This window comes from Capricornis sumatraensis, chromosome 2, assembly GCF_032405125.1.
Source record: "Capricornis sumatraensis isolate serow.1 chromosome 2, serow.2, whole genome shotgun sequence".
NCBI lineage: Eukaryota > Metazoa > Chordata > Mammalia > Artiodactyla > Bovidae > Capricornis > Capricornis sumatraensis.
The window spans coordinates 117,271,258-117,282,007 of NC_091070.1; positions in this window are offsets into that span (position 1 = coordinate 117,271,258).

The window sequence follows — 10,750 nt, forward strand, 5'->3', positions numbered from 1 at the left end:
CATAATACTTTTCTGCTACTAAATAGAACTGTCTCTTTTGGCTTTTCCTTCTAGCTGTTCTCAGATGAAGACTTCTACGTTTATAGAGAGTGTTCTGATTTTTCTACTCAAAGTTATTATTCCATCTAGAATTAAGAAAACCAATACCAATTCCTGATTTGGAGAAAATGGGACCTTTGGACAGTAATTCAGGCATGTAGCTATATGCTGACAGTTGTAAGTCAAAGTGTGGTCCACAGATCGGCAGCATTAGCATCACTTGGGAACTCGTTAGAAATGCAGAATCTCGGGCCCCATCCCAGACCTACTTAATCATATTAGGCATTTTAACAAGGTCCCCATGTGGTATACATATTAATTGTAAGCACTGTCCTGACCACACAGCAATGGTAAATAACATTACTATTCAGAAAATCAAACTATTTCTTCCTTGACCCTCATGTATAGAATTATTTGATGAAGTAAAAGTCCCATATGATCATAAAAACAAATGCACCTTAAAATTCCTCTTGAGGTCAGATAGCTCGAGTGGTATATACAAAGAAGCAGTCTTTTCCCAGTCTTATTTTAAAAGGACTCGCTTCCTAGCCGTGAGCCATCTCAAAGCACCTTTTTAAGCTTTTTGTTTTAGTGAATGCTGGCAGGGCCATCAGAATATCAGGTAGTTCCTCGGGCCAGGTCCCCTGGAAGGCCACCTGGCTCCTTGCTCAGCATAACGCAGAAATAGCTGCATCTGTGTTCCTCCCTTGAGAAACTCAGCATCCCACCAATGGGAACTCTCCTCCCTAGAGGAAACTAGCAAGAGAAGTTAGTTTAACCATCTAGAAACATTCCTAATCTCTCTTTAAACCAAGTCTCTTATTCATTACACCAACCTGACACTCTGAGGTAAGCAAGGAAAGATGTGAATTGTGATATTGGCGCCATAAATTGATATGTACCCAGAAACAGTTATGTTCTGAATTAATGGCTTTAACCTGTTCATTGTAAAAAGTGCCTTGGACTTCAATCTAAAGAGGTCAGTATAAATATATGTGTGTGTGTGTGACATATGTAGGCAAATACTTACAATTTATACATACATAGGTGCACACACATATACCCTGCACATTCATATATAACATATACATACATATATAAATGCTTCATAATATATTATATTGCTATTTGCAGCTCCATTTCTTTTGTCTGGTCCTATGTTTATTTGTTCAGTGAGACCTTTACATAGAGAGGTTCTATCCAGGACATTGATGTATTTTTTTGTTTGTTTTTTACTTTTTATTAAAAAGGTAAAGGATATAAAAAGTCAAGTGCCTGAAGGTTTTGAATGGAACTGTGGTCAACTTTCTCAGGTCGCCAAAAAGGAAATTGAACTTGCTTTCGGGAACCATTTTTCTGTTTCAGTGGCTTGTTGTTCTCCCTCTGCAGGACTGCCTAAGTAAAAGTGGTTGCAGTGATTTTGTAATTTCATTATAATCCATTTTAACAGCAAACCTTTTGATCACTCTAGTGCCAAGTTCTCTTCACACAGCAGCATCAGGAGGCTCCGGTCTTTATGAGCTAGGCACGGTCTTGTCATCTGAAAGGCTAAATCGTAGGAGATGGGGCTCAAGCACCGCTTGGGTTTCGCAGGTACCTCAGCGGTAAGAATTCTGCCTGCCAACCAAGACATGGGCTAGATCCCTGGGTCAGGAAGATCTCCTGGAGAAGGAAACGGTAACCTACTCCAGCATTCTTGCCTGGGAAGTTCCATCGACAGAGGAGCCTGGTGGGCTACAGTCTGTGGGTCACAAAAAAAAGTTGGACATGACTTAGCAACTAACCAAACAAATATTGCTTCCATTTAGTAGCACTCATAGAAGGACAAGTAGGAATTTCTCTCCCTGAACCGGGTGAAACTCTAAGATGGCCAGCCAAGGGACCCCAGTGAACTTTCTAGAGCTCCTGCTCCCTGCCTTTCTACAATACTACGATCCTGTGTATCGATCAGCCTGTCTACCAAAGGTCATCTCCTTCTATGGTGCGAGAGCTTTTAAGGGGCCCGCCTCTCTGGTTAGAAGCTCTCCAGAGTCCCAGGCAGAGTCCCACAGTTCCCATGGCTCTGTTCATGAGCTCAAGGAAACACTTTACTTCTTCACATCAACTAAATCTTCTCTCCATTTCCCTGCCCAAGTGCCAATGCCCTCTTGACAGCCAGGGCCAGGCCAGAGAGATAATGCCCATTCACGGTGTCAATCAGAAGACACTTCGAAATATCAGAGGGGCCCAGAAGGACAGCCAGTCTCTCCAGGTGTCCCCCTGCTACAGCCACATTTGTGGAACTGTCATTAAGAAGGCTTGGCAGGACTTCCCTGGGGGCTCACTGGTAACGAATCCGCCTTGTAGTATGGGGCACGTGGGTTTTATCCCTGGAAGATTCCACTTGCATGTGCTGCACCTGAGACCCGATGCACGCAGTCAAGTTAATTAACTTTTTTTAAAGGCTTGGCAAACCAAGTTCCCCAAATTGAACCCCCATACCATACTGTTCTGCCCATGAACATTTCTGTAGCTCCAGATAAAAAAGAAGAAGAAAACACAATTTAAGTACTTTCAAAACCAGTATCTAATATTTGAGGGTTTTTTCTCTGATAAAATATTTTCAAAAAATATCTAGCTATATTTCTGTAGCCATTCATTACTTAAAGCTCTTTCCAAAATCCCTTATTGAAGTAATGCATTTACCAACCCAATGATTACAAAACAACAATACTTCATACTTAAAAACAGTAATAACTTTCAATAATTCAGTTATCGCCCTGTGAGGTAGATGACAAATATTATTCCCATTATTCAGATGGGAAAATTGAGCTAGAGAAAAGCAAGCAGCAAATGACTTATCAAAGTCAGGAGTTAAGCTGAAAATACAACCTAAGACTTTTCAGCACATTTGGGAAAGAACAGAAATTAACGGCTCAAATTCTATTGCTGGCCACCTTTGTGAAGAAGACCAAGGATGTATGGCAACCACATGCCTAGACCCAGGCTTGGAATGTAAACGGTGGGTGGGTTTGGAGGTCTGGGTGGGAGACGGCACCTCTTTCTTTGTGCAAAGTGTGAGAGTTGTGCCACTGAGGGTGAGCTGAGCCCATGGCCTTCGCCACTTCCTCTTGAACTGAAGCTAGAGAGAAGGGGCATTTTAAAAATGTTCTGGTAAATGCTGATACAATATGATGGCATTAAATAAAAACAAGAAGAGAATTGACTCAAACACAAAACCAAAAGTGCAAGCGGCTGATTTCCTTTAATTTTATCTTCTTCCTTCCCTAAGTCAGTTGTGAAAATAGGAATTTTTAAAGGAGGAAATCTTAATTTAGATTGGAAACAGAGCCCCCTGGAAAAAGTTGCCTCTTTTCTTTAATCAAGGTCAGCATTGGCTTAGTGTTGATGGCGGTGCCTGACTCAAGAGATTGGCCCTGCCAAGAAGCAAACATGTGAACGGGTTTAGTATCTAACCCAGTTTTAACAACGTTGGGGAGAAAGTGAGAACTGTGCCAGAGGTAAGCGACTGTTATCAATGAGGATGTATAGACACACTGATGTGTGATAAAGTACGCTTGCAGCTATGTTCAAATAAAGGATCAGGCAGTTACACAGTACGGTGATTCCATTTATCTGAGCAGAGGTTCTCGGTCTTGGTTTCACACTAGAAGCACCTCAGAAGCTTTTGAAAACATTCAAGCCAGTGCCCCTGAGACCTGAGATTCAGAAGGCAGAGTCTCGGGTGGTGCCCGGGGAGTTTCCCTGAAGCCCCCAGGGGGTCTAAAGGGCTCTCAGAGTTGAAGGCTGATCCAGAGCTTGCTGAAGTGAGACCCCCGCAGGTGTCCAGCCTGGCCAGTGCCCCCTCCCTCCCTGCCCCTGGGGATCTCTACCCTACCGAGTTGGCAAGGAGCCATTGGGGAGGGGGCAGAAAGGGCGAGATTTGCATTAAGATGGGGATTTGCTTGAAGCGCCATTCCTTTCATCCTGCCCTCGTTTCTTTCCAGTTCTGGACCCATGAACCTGCGCTAATTTGCATTCAACTTTACACATATTGGCAAACAACGCTGCCAGGCTAGTATTCACTCAGTATTTCTCTGCCTGGCTGCTGCAGCCTTCTGCTTTCTCCTGACACACAGTCTGTCTGGGGCATAATATCTTTCTTTGGCCTTAGGTCTCTACGAGGATTTGGGGAGGGCCATTCCAACATTTTTCATTAGGCAAAAAAGATTAAACTTGAAAATAACACATTGCCCTTGCCAGCAGATGTCTCGTTAAACCTAACACAAAAACAGGGTAAACCTGCCGTGTGACACTCATGGATCCTTTCCTAACTATATTTAACCATTAAATAAAATGACTCCTATCTTAAAGAAAACTTGATCCTTTATTACATTATGCATAGCTATGAAAACCTGGGTAAAGGGACATCGGAACCCCAAAGTGGGCCGAGATCTCAGAACGGGGCCATCCTGCTAAATACGGGGCCCTCTGAGTAAGACTGCCCCCTGCAGGTAAGACAGAAATACAGCAACCAAGGGACTAGAAAAAACGACACGGGCATCCGGGAAATGTGTGTCATGTCCCTTACCTGACACACAGGAAACGGAGGGGCAAGAGAAGTGATTGGCTCAAAATCAAACAGAGAACTTCTGCCTAATTGGGCAGAAACTGAACTGGAACACTGCCACCCCATGTTGAGAATGCCTTCTGTGCCGGTGTGGAAAGCTGAGGCCTTCCCAGAGCCTCACCACATCCTTCCTAGATTCATCCTCAGTTATCAATTTTGCAAATGTTAGTAAAAACAAAATGCCCGGCTTCCCCCTACACATACATGTTCACACACACACACACACACACACACACACACACACACACACCCCATATTATCAGTCTCTCATTGAAAACAAAGATTTGCATATTGTGACTGGCTAAATTAATTCATCATGTATTTCATATTCCAGAGACGTTGATCATTTTCAATGTTATCTGCCTTTAGTTTAGAGAATTTCGAGCTAATACTTGCAAATCTACAAGAACCCCCACTGGTTAGGAGACATTAAATTAGATTATTAAAATGATGCAATTTTATATCCAGAATTACAGTGGATTATGCTAATAGTGGTCAAGGTTATTAATCTTTATTCCAGTCACTACTGCAAATAGTACATGAACATTAGCCAAAATTAGCTTAATCTTTTTTTTGTAGCATGAATTTGAAATTTACACATTATTTTTTTCCGGGGACAAGTCACATTTAATAGCATGTCTTAAAATGCAATCCTGTCCCCTAGAAAACCAAAGGTGGAAAACACGAGTGCAATATGTTACTGCTACCTACAGGCCATTTCCTCTCTGCTTAGGTAAAGCTTCTTTCCAAATCTGTTCTACCTCCTACTTTCCAACACTGGGGTATCACTTAAAAGCCATCAAGTATTTCTCAAGAAAGAATACATATAGCAGTGGGGCACCCACACCCCAGTCACTCATCAAGGGAAATGTCAGGTCTTCTGTAAGCGCCTGTACACCGTGATTCAATTGCCCTTTCTTCTAACACCCTCCTCACCTCCCACCTCTTGGAATGAGAAGGTAGATACGTAGCTCTGCCAGAACATCAGAAATTAGGAATCCTAACAGATTAAAGATTTCCTAGGGAATTTTTTCCCTCGGGATGACAATGCAATGTTTACTTGACTCAGAAATTCGGGAAGCTAGAATCCTGTTTGGTTTTGGTTCAGATGAGAAAATAATCATCTAGTACTGCCTGAACACCCACAAGAGGGGCTGACGTCTTCGGTTCTCTTTGAGAAAAGTGGTGAAAGAAAGCTACAGAGGACAGAATTCATTACCTCTAGGGCATCCATTCCCTCCAGTTCTCCAGCCCATGGTACATGGATTTTAATTTGGCGAATACACCCTTCCCTACCTCCACTATGCATTTGGGTAGAAGTGATTCTTTTTCCAGACCCATGGAAGACCAAGGCAGGCTAGGGCAATTAGAGGAACTCATCACCCTCCCCAAAGATGGGCACATGGCCCAAATTAAGCCAACATGAGCAAATGAGTCTCAGAGTGAGGGCTTAAGCAGAAGCTATCAGAAAAAACAAACAAGGAAACAGTCTTCCCCAGGAAGGTGTGGTGTACAGATTTCGTCAGGAACTGATGTCCCCTTTTGTTTCATGAGGGAAGAGGGTAGGGTTGTCAGGGGCCAACACATGGAACATGAAGCCAAAACCACAGAAGGCAGAGAGGAGAGGAAGAGAGAAACGGGGGCCTTGGAGCCAACAGCCTTGGAGCCACTGACTTCTAATTACCTGAGCTGGTAACTTTGCTTTATGATGAAGTTTGCAGGTTTATGATGAAGTTTGAGGGATTTTCAACCACATTCAATGTAAAGAGTCTTTGTGGAGAAGAACCAATCTTCAGTGCACTTCTGATTCCCCAGAGGAATAACCAGAATGAGAATTAAATGGAAATGCTTATTCAGTACTTCTGACATTTAAAAAGTTTCAGTTTAGTTCAGTCACTCAGTCGTGTCCGACTCTTTGCGACCCCATGAATTGCAGCACGCCAGGCCTCCCTGTCCATCACCAACTCCCGGAGTTCACTCAGACTCACGTCCATTGAGTCAGTGATGCCATCCAGCCATCTCATCCTCTGTCATCCCCTTCTCCTCCTGTCCCCAATCCCTCCCAGCATCAGAGTCTTTTCCAATGAGTCAACTCTTCGCATGAGGTGGCCAAAGTACTGGAGTTTCAGCTTTAGCATCATTCCTTCCAAAGAAATCCCAGGGCTGATCTCCTTCAGAATGGACTGCTTGGATCTCCTTGCAGTCCAAGGGACTCTCAAGAGTCTTCTCCAACACCACAGTTCAAAAGCATCAATTCTTCGGCATTCAGCCTTCTTCACAGTCCAACTCTCACATCCATACATGACCACAGGAAAAACCATAGCCTTGACTAGTCGGACCTTAGTTGGCAAAGTAATGTCTCTGCTTTTGAATATGCTATCTAGGTTGGTCATAACTTTTCTTCCAAGGAGTAAGCGTCTTTTAATTTCATGGCTGCAGTCACCATCTGCAGTGATTTTGGAGCCCCCAAAAATAAAGTCTGACACTGTTTCCACTGTTTCCCCATCTATTTCCCATGAAGTGATGGGACCAGATGCCATGATCTTAAAAAGTTTAAAACACAAAAACTAAATAGGATAACAAGAAAATTGAAAAATGCCAAAATTGACTCTAGAGTGTACCTTGACCAGGGTATAAGGGTGATGGAAGAAGGAAAGATACAGAATGAGATCCTGTTCCATGAATCAGCCAGGTATTCACAAAAAGAAGAGACTAAACCAGACCGTGATTCATCAGTCAGGTTGGGGAGAGGAGTGCGGTAAAAGTGACCTGGGTTATCACTTGGAAGGAAGGTAAATATCGATAATTTCAGAGTTAGACAATTAAAATTATAAGTTATACAGTTGAAAAAGAGTCTGTAGCTTCCAAATTAGTAGAGGTTGAAAAGCTGAGGGGGAAAAAATCAATTCAAAAGGAGGAAAAACACAGAAAAGATGGAACAAATTGAAAGGACAAGGCACTTCCCTGGTGGTCCAGAGGCTAAGAGTGCACTGCTAGTACAGGGACCCCGGTTCAATCCCTGGTCAGGGAACTGGATCCCACAAGCTGCAAATAAGAGCTCGCATGTTGCAACTAAAAGGTCCTGCATGCCACAACAAAGGTGGAAGTTCCCGCAACCAAGACCTGGCTCAGCCAAATAAATAAATACATATTTTTAAAAGGACAAAACAAAATGGAATGAACATATCCAACTCTTTCCATAATCACAACAAAATAACAGACTAAATGCTCTAAGCAATAGAAAAGGATTGTCAGACCCAATGTTTTTAATTACCCAGATATCAATAAATGCTATTTATAAGGATGCATCTAAAACATAAAGACAAATTGAACATACAAATGTTAAAAGCTGCACCAAGTATATTCTAACCAAAACAAAGTGGCGTAACTATATACGTATCATGGGGAAATATAATTTAATGTAAGAAGCATTGAGTTCACCAAGAAACTATAACAATTCTGAATTTATATATTTAGTCATTTGGCCCCAAAATACATAAAGCAAACATTTGTGGAACTACAGCAAAACACAGACAAGCCCACAATTATAGTGAGAAAATTTAACACATCTCTCTGAGTAAGGGTAGATCAAACAGGCAAAAAAAATCTGAAAGGATATTGAAAATGTGAATGACTTAATAATCATAAAATTACACCTTTTCCTAGTACATGGAACATTAATGAAAATCAACCATTTAATGAGCCATAAACATATTTTAAGGGACTGGTACCATACAAACAGGGGGCTTTCCCACTAGCTCAGAAGTAAAGAATTTGCCTTTAATCCACGAGATACGGGTTCAATCCCTGGATCGGGAAGATACCCTGGAGGAGGGCATGGCAACTCACTCCAGTATTCTTACCTGGTGAGTCCCATGGAGAGAGGAACCTGGCAGACTGCAATCCGTAGGGTGGCAAAGGCTTGAACACAACTGAGGTGGCTGAACACGCACACACACACCATACAAACATTCCCTGAGTACAATGTAATATATACTAAAGAAAGAAAGTGAAGTCCCTCAGTCGTGTCTGACTCTTTGCAACTCCATGGACTGTATGGAAGCCTACCAGGCTTCTCAGTCCATGGGGTTTTTCCAGGCAAGAGTACTGGAGTGGGTTGCCATTGCCTTCTCCAGGGGATCTTCCCTACCCAGGGATCGAACCCAGGTCTCCTGCATTGTACGCAGACACTTTACCCTCTGAGCCACCAATTCTAACCAAAAGAATGTCCTTTGGAAATTAAGAAGCATACTTATGAATAATTCATGAGTCAAAAAATAAATCATAATAGAAATTTTCAAATATGTAAAACAGAACTTTAATGAAAATATATTTCAAAATTAGTTGAATGCCATTTTATTAAAGGCAGAATGAGCAAATAGAGACAAGAGCAGAAATTAAGTAGAAAATAAATATATATTAGATAAGACTTTTAAGAATTCAAAAGTTGATCCTGTGAAAAAACAATTAAAATTGATAAACCTCTAGCAAGATTGAACAGAAAGAGTCAGAGAAGGAAGGGAAGAGCAGGAGAGAGAGAGAAAACAGAGAAATCTTAGGAATGATGCCTAGGAATAATCACTGAAAAGATAATAGGAGGCTATTTGGAAATAAATGGAAAAATAGATTTCTATTAAAAAATCTACTTACCAAACTTGACTCAAAAAAATAGTTAAAAAATAGAATAATCATAAAATCATTAAAAATAAGTAAGTAAATGGTTCAGGTTTTCCCACAAAGAAAATGCCTAGCCTGGATGATTTTGGTAGCAAATTCTATCTAATATTCAAGAAGCAAAATAATTCCAATCTTAATACACTTTTTCCAAAGCATAACAAAAAAAAAGGGCTGTTCTCCAATTCATTTTATGAGGCTAGCATAGCATTGATATCAGAATCATAGGACAGTACAGGAATGGAAAACTATAGGCCAGTTTTATTTATGACTTTAGATGCAAAGTCATAAACATACTATTATCAAACTAAACATACTATTATCAAACTAAATCTAGAAATAAATGGGGGAAAATACATCATAATTAAATTGTTTGTGCCCAAAATGTTTGTTTAATATTAGAAAAATAATGAAATTTGCCATATTAATAGATCAAAGGATAAAGATCATTTAATTATAATAGATTTTAAAAGAAATTAATTAGGGACTTTCCTGGTGGCCCAGTGACCAAGACTCTACCCTTCCGATGCAGAGGGGTCCCAGGTTTGATCCCTGGTCAGGGAACTAGATCCCACCTGCTACAACTGAGAATTCACACACCACAACTAAGAGTTTGTGTTGCTTATTGTTGTTTTGGTCACTAAGTTGTGTCCTGCTCTTTTGGGACCCCGTGGACTCTAGCCTACCAGGCTTCTCTGTCCATGAGATTTCCTGGGCAGAAATACTAGAGTGAGTTGCCAGGTCCTTCTCCAGGGGATCTTTCTGAACCTGCATCTCCTACATATGGCAGGCAGATTCTTTACCACTGAGGCACCAGGGAAGCCCTAAGGATTCGGATGCCACAACTAAAAAGATCCTGCATGCTGCTGCTAAAAGATCCCAAGGCCCCGAGCACAGCCTAGTAAATAAATAAATAAGCATTTTTAAATAAATAGTAACTTTAAAAGAAATTAATTAATATCAACATTGGTTAATTAAAGACAGAACACTGAGGAAATTAGGCATGAGTTTGAGCAGACTCCGGGAGATAGTGAAGGATAGGGGAGCCTCGTGTGCTGTAGTCCACTGGGTCACAAAGAGTCAGACATCATTTAGCAACTGAACAACAGCAATCAGCCCATGATTCATGCCTTCGTATACCCTTCACCTCTTGAGTGTGGGTGGCACTTGTGACTTACTTGTAGCCAATAGAAGATGGCAAAGGTGATAAGGTGTCCCTCCCATGATTATGTCCACCCCTTCCTAGTGGACTGAGAGGTTCTCCTGCTGACTTTGAAAAGGCAAACAGACATGTTGTCAACTGCCCTTGGAAAAGGTTCTGTGGCAAGGAGCAAGTGGCCTGTCAGACCTGAGGGCAGCCAACAGCGGTAAAAAGCCAGAACTCTCAGTCACGGAAAGGAAAGAATTCTGTCAACAGTCTGAATGAGC